The sequence below is a fragment of the Etheostoma spectabile genome, chromosome 20, assembly GCF_008692095.1.
Source record: "Etheostoma spectabile isolate EspeVRDwgs_2016 chromosome 20, UIUC_Espe_1.0, whole genome shotgun sequence".
NCBI classification, from domain to species: Eukaryota; Metazoa; Chordata; class Actinopteri; order Perciformes; family Percidae; genus Etheostoma; species Etheostoma spectabile.
In genome coordinates, this window is record NC_045752.1 from 16,737,485 (window position 1) to 16,752,457 (window position 14,973).

Below are 14,973 nucleotides of genomic sequence, written 5' to 3' on the forward strand. Positions count from 1 at the left end.
GTGAAAGCACCAATAGTCAACCCAACAATATCACCGCAGTATTGACATTGATGTATATTTGGTCAAAAATATCATGATATTTGATTTTCTACATATCACCCAGCCATAAGTATACATCAACTAAAGAAAATGTTTCAAGTATAAAAGTTTCTTTACAGTAGTGCCATGCCATAGGCTGTATGTTCAGCGGGGAAGTACAACATCTGCAAACACAGCTGCAAAGATTCCAGTCATCCGTTATATAGTGAATGATCAGGCTGATGAGAGGCTCGGTGGTACGGCTCGACCTCAGCTCCGTTGTAGCGACTTAAATTAAAAAAACATGACCAAATAATAGATATTGCACCGGTCTTTTTCACCAGCTCCTCCGTTTTGCTTTCAACCATGTTTACTCAAGGTGACGATGATGCGTTGCAGCCGGTTGCAGCTCGTGGCTCTAAATGTCGCGGTAGATTCGGTCATCAACATGCATTATCGCAACAGCGCAATATAAATAAATTCTCTATCCTAGGCCAATTTTGTATAATTTATATTGCATATTGTTTCTATCGCCCATTACTACTGATAACAGTTTAATTGTGGGTTTATTCATGCTTAATCACTGGACAGGGATACTGTATACATCCTGACGGGAAATGCACATGGACTTTTTATAACACAAGCTAAAATGAATGGGACCTTGCACCCAGACAAATGGCCTCAGACTTCCCCGTCCTGGCAAAAGAAAAGGGTTGTGAAGAGGAGTGTTTTCCTGCCTGAGCTACCAATCAATAACCTGACGCGCCAGATGGTTTCTACACAACACCATCTGAGAAGCTGTTATTGGAAAGTGTTTGGAAAAGGGCAGGCACTTAAAAAAAATACCTGGCAGGTGGTTGGATGAGCCACCTGTCTATCAAACTCTTGCCGAAGCCAGTTGAGAAATGAGAGAACACATCTTTTCCATAGAGAAAAGCTTTCAGTGCTTTTATTTGCTCTTCTTTTAATAAAGAAATATTTTCCAGTCCATTACTTGAAGCCTAGTCTCGCGCTGCCAGACCTATCTCCAAACCGTGGAGTAAGGTCTAACTATACTACTGATACATTCTTTGAAAGGAGAAAAAAACTCTCTGGGTTGTTTGCATTTCTTTAAACTAATCACCATCATCTTAGGCGGTGCTTAGTTCTGGACACAGCGACAAAGGCTTAGCAAAATAGTCTCAGGAAGGAACCTGTTTTGGTGGAACATTTGCACCCCACAAAAGAAAACACCACATACAGGATTACATCAATTTAACTGTTCACACAACACAGTAATGTGTGCTATTTAAATAAGCTGGACACATGGTTAAACACAATATGCTTTTACCAGTGTATCGCCGCATGCACTTTATCCACAACAATCCTGCCAATCAGTCCCAAAACTTGGATAACGTGGATAATTAATGCAGTATCATTTTCTTTGAAAATCTTTACAATCAATTACCTAAGGAACCAAGAGAGCCTGCCTTATTGCAAAATCCAAATTTTCTTCAAAACTAGCCATTTTCTGCATGGAGATTGGTTGCTCAAAGCTTGTTGTTGTTTTCCATAGCAAAAGGGACTTTGAGAATGGCAACACACAAAGAGCGGAAAGAGAGGGGCAAAATATCCTAGAAATATACTTCTGTTGATCCAGACAATTTGAAGCCTGACAAGATGGATTTTTGTGTGATGTAATCAAAGGACATCAACTGAAAAAGAACTGTGACTGACTAAACTGGTTGCATTTATGTGTGATTTTTCAAAACAGAGTAAGAACCATTATTGTTAGTCTGAAGAGAAGAACGACTGACACTTTGACAGCACTCATGTCCACTAACTCCGTATGTTTGACAGGCTGTGCTTTCAGTTATAAGACGGGAGATCGAAAAGCTTTTGTTTGCAAAGACCTCATTAACTCAGTAACCTTCGACACAGATGTTTGTAAAGTATTAGTTCTTCCAGCCAATCTGAAGACTGACTGAAATCCTTAAATTATGTGCCACTGTCTCTTCATCTCTCTGTCAGTTGATGTCTGTTTGATTCGGTTAAAATGCAAACAAAAGCACTCCTATTCAGCCTCCTCAAAGAACAACTGCACACCAATTTATTTCCCGCATCACTCTGAACTATTATAGCTAACTGTGGAGCTGGTGCTGCTTTCTTTCCCCAACAAAATACACGCAGTTTGGCTGTCCTATCCAACCCCTTGGTCTTAAATCTATTTGTTTTCCGCCTCATAAATTTTCCTCAGTGTCTGAAATCGACTTCCTGGACGGGGAAATTCCACCCAGAGAACAGTAAGTCACATCATTTTACACTAAGGAAGGGCAGAAAGACGTCATCAAGGCCACCACCATCAATCTTTCTTAGTATTCCTCTCCATCAACAAAACTTAGTTATCTACATTTCCTCTCTATATTTACTCCTCTCCTCCATACACATACAGTACAGTATGTCATCTTCGCAAAGGATTCTGGGTAATCTAAATGAAGCTCCTCTGCACTGCTAATGACTTTGAGAGAAATGTTTCCCTATGATGACTGAAGTAACATATTGAGCAAACGTAGATGGTTCGAAGCAAACGAATTAGAACTTGGGATTCAGCTTGGGATAATGTTGTTTTGTCAGGTTAGCAGCTTGTTTTGGGAATAACACTGCAGAATAAACCCCCTTATGTTTAACCGGGTTTAGACCCGCAAGACAGGTGTGAAGCTGGTCAATAAGCTTGTAACAGGTGGACTTCTTCTCGCTATTGGAGGAACAGAAAGTTGAAGACAGAACTGAGTTACTGGGGATGTAGACGAGGCTTATCAAATGCCAGGCACAATTTTCTGTCATCTCCTCTGTCGGTATCAGAGACGATCTCTTTCATCTCCATTTCTTCTCTGCTCCCCATCTGGTCTAGCTGGTCGTCTGAAGCCAACTCATATCTTTGCTTTTCCTTGAATACTCTCCCCACTCCCCCTAATCCTTCTTCCAGACTTTTATCTCACTCAGTCTTTTACAGCGTCTCTCTTATTTTAATATTTGTATTATCTTTTTAGCATTCGCGCTTCTCCACCTCCTTGGTGGTGCCCTTTCCTGATCCATAATTTCCCATCATCATCATCATGCTGGCAGTGCTATCATGAATAATGATATATATATATTTTTTTATAATTAAAAAAATCGAACATTGAAAAATAAACGTTTTTTGGGCTGAGTCGGCTCCCTTGGCACTGATGGTATTTCCTCTGGGGGAATATGGAGTCTTAGAGGGACGAGGATATAGAGATGGGACTACAATGAGAAAAAATCATTATTTGATTTCATAGCATGGACAGAGCTCCAGACTAACTTTTTTATTTAGGTGCACCAGCACAAAATGTAGGTGCACCCAAATTTTTCCTTGTGTTGCTATTAACGCAACAATATCAAGGTCACCTTTTTTTGTATATATATTATGTAAATGATTTTTGAAACAAGAATAAAGTGTAGGTAAATACTATTTTATTTGAAGCACAATTACACTGTAGATAAAAAAATATAATAATAAAAAAAAATAGTGCTTTACTGAGCTGCCAAACTAAAACATTTAAGCAAAATAAAAAGTGCTACTGTTTAAAAGTGCGTCTCTGAACTGAGACCTAACATTTTGTGGCTCAAAGTCTTAAAGCGGGTCCCCTCTTGCACCTGTAATTTGGCCTTCTTCCCCTTTGGCCTTGGCTAAACCCGCTTGCCACACTCCCTAGCATCAAATCATCCAAACTGCACCCCCTCCCACACACTGATTCTTATCAGATCCTCTACTAGCCCATGACTAAAAATCCAGGAAGTTCCCAGACTGGAACTTCCTCCCCCAAGAGATCCGCACCTCTGAGTCCCTCACTATCTTGCAGTCCCGCCTCAAGACCCATCTCTTCACCTCTGCCTATGCGTAGCCCCACGTCCCCTCCCTTTTCACTTGAGCCTGAATTATTATTATTCTTTTAGTTGTGCATTGTTTTTATTATCTACCTGCCCTGCAAAGCGATTCTGAGTTTGCGGAAAACGCTATATAAATTCAATGTACTATTATTAATGAAAAATATATGTATTTATATACAGTATATATATACATATACACATACAGTATATACACTCACCTAAAGGATTATTAGGAACACCTGTTCAATTTCTCATTAATGCAATTATATAATCAACCAATCACATGGCAGTTGCTTCAATGCATTTAGGGGTGTGGTCCTGGCTAAGACAATCTCCTGAACCAAACTGAATGTCAGAATGGGAAAGAAAGGTGATTTAAGAAATTTTGAGCGTGGCATGGTTGTTGGTGCCAGACGGGCCGGTCTGAGTATTTCACAATCTGCTCAGTTACTGGGATTTTCAAGCACAAACCATTTCTAGGGTTTACAAGAATGGTGTGAAAAGGGAAAAACATCCAGAATGCGGCAGTCCTGGGGGCAAAAATGCTTGTTGATGCTAGAGGTCAGAGGAGAATGGGCCGACTGATTCAAGCTGATAGAAGAGCAACTTGACTGAAATAACCACTCGTTACAACCGAGGTATGCAGCAAAGCATTTGTGAAGCACAACACGAAAAACCTGAGGCGGATGGGCTACACCAGCAGAAGACCCCACCGGGTACCAATCATCTCCACTACAAATAGTAAAAAAGAGGCTACAATTTGCAAGAGCTCACCAAAATTGGACAGTTGAAGACTGGAAAATGAACAGTGGTAACAAGGCATGTCTCATTTCGTTTACGCCAAATTCGACTTCTACCATCTGAATGTCTCAACAGAAATCGAGACTCATCAGACCAGGCAACATTTTTTCCAGTCTTCAACTGTCCACATTTTGGTGAGCTCTTGCAAATTGTAGCCTCTTTTTACTATTTGTAGTTGGATGATGTGGTACCCGGTGGGGTTTCTGCTGGTGTAGCCCATCCGCCTCAAGGTTGTGGTGTTGTGGCTTCACAAAGCTTTGCTGCATACCTCGGTTGTAACAGAGTGGTTATTTCAGTCAAGTTGCTCTTCATCAGCTTGAATCAGTCGGCCCATTCTCCTCTGACCTCTAGCATCCACAAGGCATTTTGCCCCCAGGACTGCCGCATTCTGGGTTTTTCCCTTTTCACACCATTCTTTGTAAACCCTAGAAATGGTTGTGCGTGAAATCCCAGTAAACTGAGCAGATTGTGAAATACTCAGACCGGCCGTCTGGCACCAACAACCATGCCACGCTCAAAATTTCTTAAATCACCTTTCTTTCCCATTCTGACATTCAGTTGGTTTCAGGAGATTGTCTTAGCCAGGACCACACCCTAAATGCATTGAAGCAACTGCCATGTGATTGGTTGATTATATAATTGCATAATGAGAATGAACAGGTGTTCCTAATAATCCTTTAGTGTGAGTGGTAATACTGTATGTGATATGTATATATATACTGTATATAAATACATATATTTTCATTTAATAATAGTACATTGAATTTATATAGCGTTTTCCGCAAACTCAGAATCGCTTTGCAGGGAGGTAGATAATAAAAAACAATGCACAACCTAAAAGAATATAAAATTCAGGCTCAAGTGAAAAGGGAGGGGACGTGGGGCTAGCATAGGCAGAGGTGAAGAGAGGGTCTTGAGGCGGGACTGCAAGATAGTGAGGGGACTCAGAGGTGCGGATCTCTTGGGAGGAGGAAGTTCAGCTGGGAACTTCCTGGATTTTTAGTCATGGGCTAGTAGAGGATCTGATAAGAATCAGTTGTGGGAGGGGGTGCAGTTTGAGGAGTGATTGTGATGCTAGGGAGTGTGGCAAGCGGGTTTAGCCAAGGCCAAAGGGGAAGAAGGCCAAATTACAGGTGCAAGAGGGGACCCGCTTTAAGACTTTGAGCCACCAAAATGTAGGTCTCAGTTCAGAGACGCACTTTTAAAAGTAGCACTTTTTATTGCTTAAAGTTTTAGTTTGGCAGCTCAGTAAAGCACTATTTTTTTTTATTATTATATTTTTTTATCTACAGTGTAATTGTGTCTTCAAATAAAATAGTATTTACCTACACTTATCTTGTTCAAAATCATTTACATAATATATATACAAAAAAAGGTGACCTTGATATTGTTGCGTTAATAGCAACACAAGGAAAAATTTGGGTGCACCTACATTTTGTGCTGGTGCACCATAAATAAAAAAGTTAGTCTGGAGCTTGTCCATGCTATGAAATCAATAAGATTTTTCTCATTGTAGTCCCATCTCTATATCCTCGTCCTCTAAGACTCCATATTCCCCAGAGGAAATACCACAGTGCAAGGGAGCCGACTCAGCCAAAAAACGTTTATTTTCAATGTCGATTTTTTTAATTATAAAAAATATATATATATCATTATCATGATAGCACTGCCAGCATGATGATGATGATGGGAAATTATGGATCAGGAAAGGGCACCACCAAGGAGGTGGAGAGAAGCGCGAATGCTAAAAGATAATACAAATATTAAAATAAGAGAGACGCTGTAAAGACTGAGTGAGATAAAAGTCTGGAAGAAGGATTTAGGGGGAAGTGGGGAGAGAGTATTCAAGGAAAAGCAAAGATATGAGTTGGCTTCAGACGACCAGCTAGACCAGATGGGGAGCAGAGAAGAAATGGAGATGAAAGAGATCGTCTCTGATACGACAGAGGAGATGACAGAAAATTGTGGCCTGGCATTTGATAAGCCTCGTCTACATCACCAGTAACTCAGTTCTCTTCAACTTTTGTTCTCCAATAGCGAGAAGAAGTCCACCTGTTACAAGCTATATTGACCAGCTCACACCTGTCTGCGGGTCTAAACCCCGGTTAAACATAAGGGGGGTTATTCTGCAGTGTTATTCCCAAAACAAGCGCTAACCTGACAAAACAACATTATCCAAGCTGAATCCCAAGTTCTAATTCGTTTGTCGAACCATCTACGTTGCTCAATATGTTACTTCAGTCATATAGGGAAACTTTCTCAAAGTCATAGCAGTGCAGAGGAGCTTCATTTAGATTACCCAGAATCCTTTGCGAAGATGACATACTGTACTGTATGTGTATGGAGGGAGAGGAGTAAATATAGAGAGGAAATGAGAATAACTAAGTTTTGTTGATGGAGAGGAATACAAGGAAGATTGATGTGTGGTGGCCTTGATGACGTCTGTCTGCCCTTCCTTAGTGTAAAATGCATGTGACTTAGTTCTCTGGGGGGAATTTCCCCGTCCAGGAAGTCGATTTCAGACAATGAGGAAAATTATGAGGCGGAAAACAAATAGATTTAAGAAAAGGGGTTGGATAGGACAGCCAAACTGCGTGTATTTTGTGGGGAAAGAAAGCAGCACAGCTCCACAGTTAGCTATAATAGTTCAGAGTGATGCGGGGAAATAAATTGGTGTGCAGTTGTTCTTTGAGGAGGCTGAATGGGTTGCTTTTGTTTGATTTTAACCGAATCAAACAGACATCAACTGACAGGATGAAGAGACAGTGGCACATAATTTTAAGGATTTCAGTCAGTCTTCAGATTGGCTGGAAGAAAACTAATACTTTAACAAACATCTGTTGTCGAAGGGTACTGAGTTAATGAGGTCTTTGCAAACAAAAGCTTTTCGATCTCCCGTCTTATAACTGAAAGCACAGCCTGTCAAAACATACGGAGTTAGGTGGGACATGAGTGCTGTCAAAGTGTCAGAGTCTTCTTCTTCAGACTAACAATAATGGTTCTTACTGTTTTGAAAAATCACACATAAATGCAACCAGTTTAGTCAGTCACAGTTCTTTTTAGTGATGTCCTTTGATACATCACACAAAAATCCATCTTGTCAGGCTTCAAATTGTTCTGGATCAACAGAAAGTATATTTCTAGGATATTTTGCCCCTCTCTTTCCGCTCTTTGGTGTTGCCATTCTCAAAGTCCTTTTGCTATGGAAAACAACAACAAGCTTTGAGCAACCAATCTCCTGCAGAAAATGGCTAGTTTGAAGAAAAGAAAATTGGATTTTGTGCAATAAGGCAGGCTCTCTGGTTCCTTAGTAATTGATTGTAAAGATTTCAAAGAAAATGATACTGCATTAATTATCCCGTTATCCAAGTTTTGGGACGATTGGCAGGATTGTGTGGATAAAGTGCATGCGGCGATAAACTGGTAAAAGCCTATTGTGTTAACCATGTGTCAGCTTATTAAATAGCACACATTACTGTGTTGTGTGAACAGTTAATGATGTAATCCTGTAGGGTGTTTCTTTTGTGGGGTTGCAAATGTTCCAACCAAACAGGTTCTTCCTGAGATATATTTGCTAAGCCTTTGTCGCTGTGTCCAGAACTAAGCACCGCCTAATGAGTGGTGATTAGTTTTAAGAAATGCAAACAACCCAGAGAGTTTTTTTCTCCTTTCAAAGAATGTATCAGTAGTATAGTTAGACCTTACTCACGGTTTGGAGATAGGTCTGGCAGCGCGAGACTAGGCTTCAAGTAATGGACTGGAAAATATTCTTTATTAAAAGAAGAGCAAATAAAAAGCACTGAAAGCTTTTCTCTATGGAAAAGATGTGTTCTCTCATTTCTCAACTGGCTTCGGCAAGAGTTGTGATAGACAGGTTGGCTCATCCAACCACTGCCAGGTATTTTTTTAAGTGCCTGCCCTTTTCCAACACTTCCCATAACAGCTTCTCAGATGTGTTGTGTAGAAACATCTGGCGCGTCAGGTTATTGCTTGGAGCTCAGGCAGGAAAACACTCCTCTTCACAACCCTTTTTCTTTTGACGGACGGGGAAGTCTGAGGCCATTTGTCTGGGTGCAAGGTCCCATTCATTTTAGCTTGTGTTATAAAAAGTCCCGTGCATTCCCGTGCAGGATGTTACAGTATCCCTGTCCAGTGATTAAGCATGAGATAAACCCACAATTAAACTGTTATCAGATAGTAATGGGCGATAGAAACAATATGCAATATAAATATACAAAATTGGCCTAGGATAGAGAATTATTATATTGCGCTGTTGGGATAAGCATGTTGATGACGAATCTACGCGACATTTAGAGCCACGAGCTGCAACCGGCTGCAAACGCATCATCGTCACTTGAGGTTAAACATGGTTTGAAAGCAAAACGGAGGAGCTGGTTAAAAAGACCGGGCAATATCTATTTATTGGTCATGTTTTTTTAATTTAAGTCGCTACAACGGAGCTGAGGTCGAGACGTACCACGAGCCTCTCATCAGCTGATCATTCACTATATAACGGATGACTGGAATCTTTGCAGCTGTGTTTGCAGATGTTGACTTCCCCGCTGAACATACAGCCTATGGCATGGCACTACTGTAAAGAAACTTTTATACTTGAACACTTTCTTTAGTGTGATGTATACTTATGGCTGGGGTGATATGTAGAAAATCAAATATCATGATATTTTGACCAAATATACATCAATGTCAATACTGCGGTTGATATTGTTGGGTTGACTATGGTGCTGTCCACAAAATATTTACACAATGAGAGTTTAGATAAAATAATGTGCATCAGTAATGTGGGTATATATAAAATCAAGTTGGGTAAAGACAAATAATAGAAAGTTAAACAAGTCTGGTAAGTTCAGAAAATGAATCACTTTACCGTAATGCAGCTTTTAAAACCAGAAAAAGAACACCACTATGTCAATCACGCTATCCAAAATTAAGACAATATCTATATATCTCATAAAATTGATGTCGATATAATGTCGATATCTTGTCCAGCCCAACGTATACTGTCTGCGCCTTAAACTGCAAGTATCTTGTTAATTCAAATGTTTTATTGTGCTTTCATTTTGCCCTTATGTTTCATTTGAATGGACTTCAACTAGGCACACGTGTAGTGCCTTTAGCATGGTTTGCACGAAAGGAAAAAAATACTTTAAGCTTTTTCTTTGTTAAAGTATCTGCAACTAGTGTACTTGAATTTATTTGTCTGCAACATTATGTTGTATGATGAAAGGTTTGTAACATAAATGTTCTCAAAACTACATACTATGGTGTTTCTCCCTTTAAATTTCTTTAATTTTGCAGTTTGCTTTCCTTCCGGTATCTAACTGTTCTGAAATGGTATTATTATAATTATATATCATGATATAGATCGTATTGCAAGAGGCTGCAGTGTTTATCGCAAATATGGATTTTAGGCTTTATCGCCATCCCTAGTTATCAGTCTAAATCCCTTGGTGTGTGTGTGATGTGGCAGGTTGTGGACTGGGTGGTCAGGTTTAAAATCTCTTGCTCTCTCCTTCTGGTTCTGGAGGCAGTCCAAATGAAGGAGTTTATTGAGGGTAGAATAAATGTTCTGGCTGCTGCTTCCGATTTTAAAGAGCAAATCCCAGGGATCTTTCAGGGATTTACACAGCAAGATTATAATAAGATTCAGTCTTGGGCAAAGTCCCTTTGTAGGGGATGGAAATTTCACCACAGCCCCACCAGTATGCTTTCAGTTAAAGGATTGGTGTGCAATATTCCAAGCATGTACAGTTGCACAGCTGATTGTAATGAACACCACCACTGTTTATTTACACTTGTTTTAATCCATTTAAATGTACAGGGGTTTGAATAATCCGGCATGCGGGCAATAATTAATATGAACTACATGACAGAAAATTTGACACATACAGCAAATAATCCATATGACTTACATTCACAGTGCTTGCTGTTGAAGGAAAGGATGGATGAGCTGTCACTCTAGTTGGGGAGGTCCTATGAAGTGTTTTATAAAGTTAAAAATATAGGTAGATATAATGTAGATGTGAGTTCCTTTTTTTTTTTTAATAATATTTTGTGTTATATTTTCCATTATTGGTTTGTATGTTATGTTGTTTTATTATTTTTATTTTAATAGAAGAAGACTCTGAAATAGGGCATTCCCGGCTTCCTTTCTCTCATGCAGTGAAATACTTGTTTCTCTCCATTGTATTTATATCTTCTTTGTGGATAAACAAAACTAAATCAAACAAAATAAGTATAATATCCTGGAAGCTGTGTGGTCTTTTTTTAGTCTGCTGATGTTAGAGAAGATTCACACATCAGCTGTCAAACAGGGAGCCCTTCTTGGCCTTAGCCAGCAGCAGTTTTTTTTCCTGGCCCCGACAAACTACTAATTGTGCATTGCTTGTTACAGGTCACTTGTCCAGAATGACAGAACTGGCCTGAACACGGAGCTCAATCCAAGCGTCTGCATCCTCAGAACAAGTTCCCAGCTGCTGTAGCTGTAATCAGTGTTCGAGGCAGGTCGCCGTTTGTTGCTGGAACTGTTAACACTCAATTTGACCTATCATCGTCATCAGTAACATGATATGCGAGTATATTGGCTTGGCCCTTAAGGGATTGGACAGTGGACGTGGAAATCTGGCCTTCCATGCAAAAGTGCATCAAGTTGACGGTTGATTGGTTTTCAGTGAACACACACAGTTGCCTGACCCGCTCAACCATCAGCCAGACCCTTGTCTCTCTCTCGTTGTTACTTGCACGCCACGCACGCAACAAGCACGTACACACACACATATACACAACACACACAGACACACCACACCAGTAACCCCAGGAGGGTTTATATGGTTTCTCTCACAGTTGGTATCCTGATGTGAACTGATGCACGCCTGTCAGTCTTTAGCGTACCATGTAATCTCATCACATTGCTTGTGGGTGGGAGCCTTAGCGTCTGTGCTAGCTCAGCCGCGTGGCCCCGGTCCTAATTTTATGAACTCGACATAGCTAGCAATATAAACCTAATGGTATAGGTCAATAGGTTTGATAAAGATGGGTAGCCTCCCCATAGCTCTAACCGGTTACTCCCTCTACACACCAAACCACACACACACACACACACAAACACACAACACACACACACACACACACACACACACACAAACACCACACACACCACACTCACCTATACCACATGTGAGATGTAATAAATGCAATGCTTGTGTGAAGGACAGGAATACTGAAATGACCTAGTGTAGAGGAAGAGAGAAAAGAAAGATATCAGAGAGGGCGCTGTAGTCAAATGTTCACAATAAAAATGCCATATTTGCGTACCCTAACCCGTGAACCTTTATAGTTATTGCTTTTGACGACAGTAAAACTGTTGCTACAATTCTATAACCACATTGTCACTGTCTGTGTATCTGTAACTTCACAACGTTACAAATTGTATACCTTTATCTTATCAATTATGGAATAGTGTAATTCAGTTAGCTTTTCCAATTTGTATTAATTTTGCAATTCAATATGCACACAATTATTCCAATATGATGAAGTCAGTGTCTGGTTTCTGCAGTTAGCTCAAGTTAAAGGTCTGCATGAAATGATTGATTTTGCAGTGAAACATCCCAAAAAGATGAAAAACATCTATGCAGCAGAGAGGCCTGCCCTTAATCATCTGGTGTAGTTGTTTCTTACCATGTTGAAGGTTTTTGTGGGACTTTGTTTCTTAGACTAACATAACTTTTCTTCTCCTGCCACAAACCGAAATGCATCACTGTTCCCACTTTAACAGGCGAAGGTATGTAATATCTGTGGATTCAAGTTGGAAATCTGGTGGTTCTTATGGAATACACAGATTTTTCAGCAAACAGGCCTAATGGTTTAAAATGGGGAACCCTGGCTTTGTCAGTTTTATGTTCCAAAACTCTGTGTAACTCCACCAATGTACAGTATATTAGTCAAATTTGATTTTGATAAACAGCACACACACCTTAACTTTGATTTGGCGAAATTACATCTTATCAATGTGAATGAAAATGATCCGAAAAGTTATACCACAACTGTATAAAGTGATGAAAATATAAATGTCCAAAAAATCCATCCAAAAATTCCTCTGTTTTTATTTTTAATTATATCCCCAGCTGTTTCTTGAGTCTTGTAAGCGAGATGCAAAGACATTTTGAATTGAATTTTTCAATTTTTTTCTTTTTGTTCTATAAAGTATCAATTTAATTATACATTGTGATTTGTCTTTGAAGTGCCCTTTCATCATTTGCCATATCGCATGATTTATAGATCTTGCGCCTGGCATTTAGTACGTAGTAACACTTACAGTTATACATGCCTGCAGGTTAATCAATAATCGTTTTATATTAGTTGGTGTAAAGAAGATATTAAATGTAAGTGTCCTAAGGCATTTGGTCACAATCTCAGATGTTAAATTTTAGTACATACAAAGTTTTCCCCCATTTCCATGTAGGCTACTAAGTCTAATAATCTATTACATTCGGAGGGAAATGTTGTATTTTCACTCTACTACATTTATTTGACACATATATATACAAGGTTCCTTTTACAAACAAAAGCAAGTCCGTATGATGAAAATGGCAGAACTATACAACACCATGTGACCAGTAGTATACAAGTACTTAAAATTGCTCCACATACACAAACTTCACAAAAAAATAACTGACATCTAATCATTGGTGATGAAGACAGAATAATGTATATTCTGTAATAAAACACGTGTGAATAGAGCCATTCTGCAGAATGAGTTTACATTACAAGAGCTATGTTAGTTGATAATACTTATGACCTTTTGCTCAAGTCACTATGAACTCAGGACTTTATCTGTGAATGGAGTATTTAAGATTATTGTTTTTACTTTGACTTAATTAAGGTCCCGGGTATTTTTTCCAGCGCTGAATATTTAATAATAACACCATGTCACGTGTTCTTCAGAAACCAAAAAAAAAGAAGACCTCTAACATTATGGAAGAGGCTTACTAAAGTCTGAGTTTTGTGGGCTCAGCATATTTGTTTAGATGTATGCCCTTTTCCACTGTCACGACACCAATGAGTCTAAAACTGGATTGGATTGTTTTTTATTCTTTCATTCTCAATGCAGCAGATGCTGACGTGATATAACAGATGAGGAGAGGTATAAACGTATAATTTTGCTATAGTTTACAGTTAGCAAATGTTCACCGTCGGCAAATTAAAACACTCTAGGTGTGTGGTGTGTGTGTGTGTGTGTGTGTGTTTTGTGTGTGGTGTGGTGTGTGTGTGTGGTGTGTGTGTGTGGTGTGTGTTTGTGTGTGTGTGTGTGTGTGTTGGTGTTGTGTGAGGTGTTGTTGTGTGTGCGTGCCTGTTCTACTGTGGGGGCATGGTCTGTTAAAAAAAAGGAAACCTATTTCTAGGTTTGGAAAGCTGTTTTCAACTGAAAAAAAGTTAAGAAATTGTAGACAACTCCTTTCATAAAGCCATCTGTAAAGAGAGCTTTTCAAAAATATTGTACATGTAATGTAATGTACATTCCCGCTGCCCTCCGTACTCTCTGCAGTAATAATCCCTACTTACTCATTATGGGATGGCACTTTAAAATAAATGCGTTGACAAACCGACAATCCCAGATTCAAAATTCTGTACTGGTTTGCCTAACTTCTACACACATAGGATAAGCATGAACATAGGATAAATGCGCTGAGATGGTATGAGTAAATGTTTGCCACTCATCAGCAGTGCTGCACACCTGTCAATCTTCAACTCAGGGGTTTACTGCCCAATGTTGCTTTGCCACTTCAAAGATGGCAATCTGCCTTTTATTTTTTCTTTCTTTCCTCGCTTTACACGCTTAATTGTGCTGGGAGCTTTGATGGGTGGTGGTGGGACAGACAAGTGAGTGGCGTGTTGAGGAAAAGAGGAATCGAGCATTGACACTAATAGATGGAGAGCAAGTGAAGAAACAGAAAGTCTGCTTCTCAACACACAGGCAGGATTATCAAAGTGAATTATGGTGGTGAGATGTGGGGGGTCAGGAAAGTTGAAGGCACAAGCACCAGGCGAGTCAAAGTGTAGGCGCATTATGAATGCATCTGGGAGGGGAAAAACACCTCAGGGGTGAATTGGGTATACAGCGCAAGAGCAGAGGGTTAAAGGTGCATGTCTGCTAGCCCGGGAGCAAGGATGTTTGTAAAGTACGAGCATGTTGTTTCCTATTTCAGGGTATATGCCTTTCCGGCTGCCGAGCATGCCGAACTATTT

At 39.7% G+C, this 14,973-nt stretch overlaps 1 protein-coding gene and 1 long non-coding RNA gene across 3 annotated transcripts in view; one reads left to right on the plus strand and one right to left on the minus strand.

The window, feature by feature from the left end:
* Positions 1 to 8,957, plus strand: part of LOC116669885 (uncharacterized) — a 21,800-nt gene extending 12,843 nt beyond the window's left edge. Inside the window, exon 3 of the long non-coding RNA XR_004326902.1 lies at positions 8,905 to 8,957. This is a non-coding gene — a long non-coding RNA (uncharacterized LOC116669885). The remainder of the gene's footprint in view (positions 1 to 8,904) is intronic.
* alk (ALK receptor tyrosine kinase) overlaps positions 1 to 14,973 on the minus strand; it is a 397,773-nt gene that overhangs the window by 191,252 nt on the left and 191,548 nt on the right. The window lies entirely within an intron of this gene.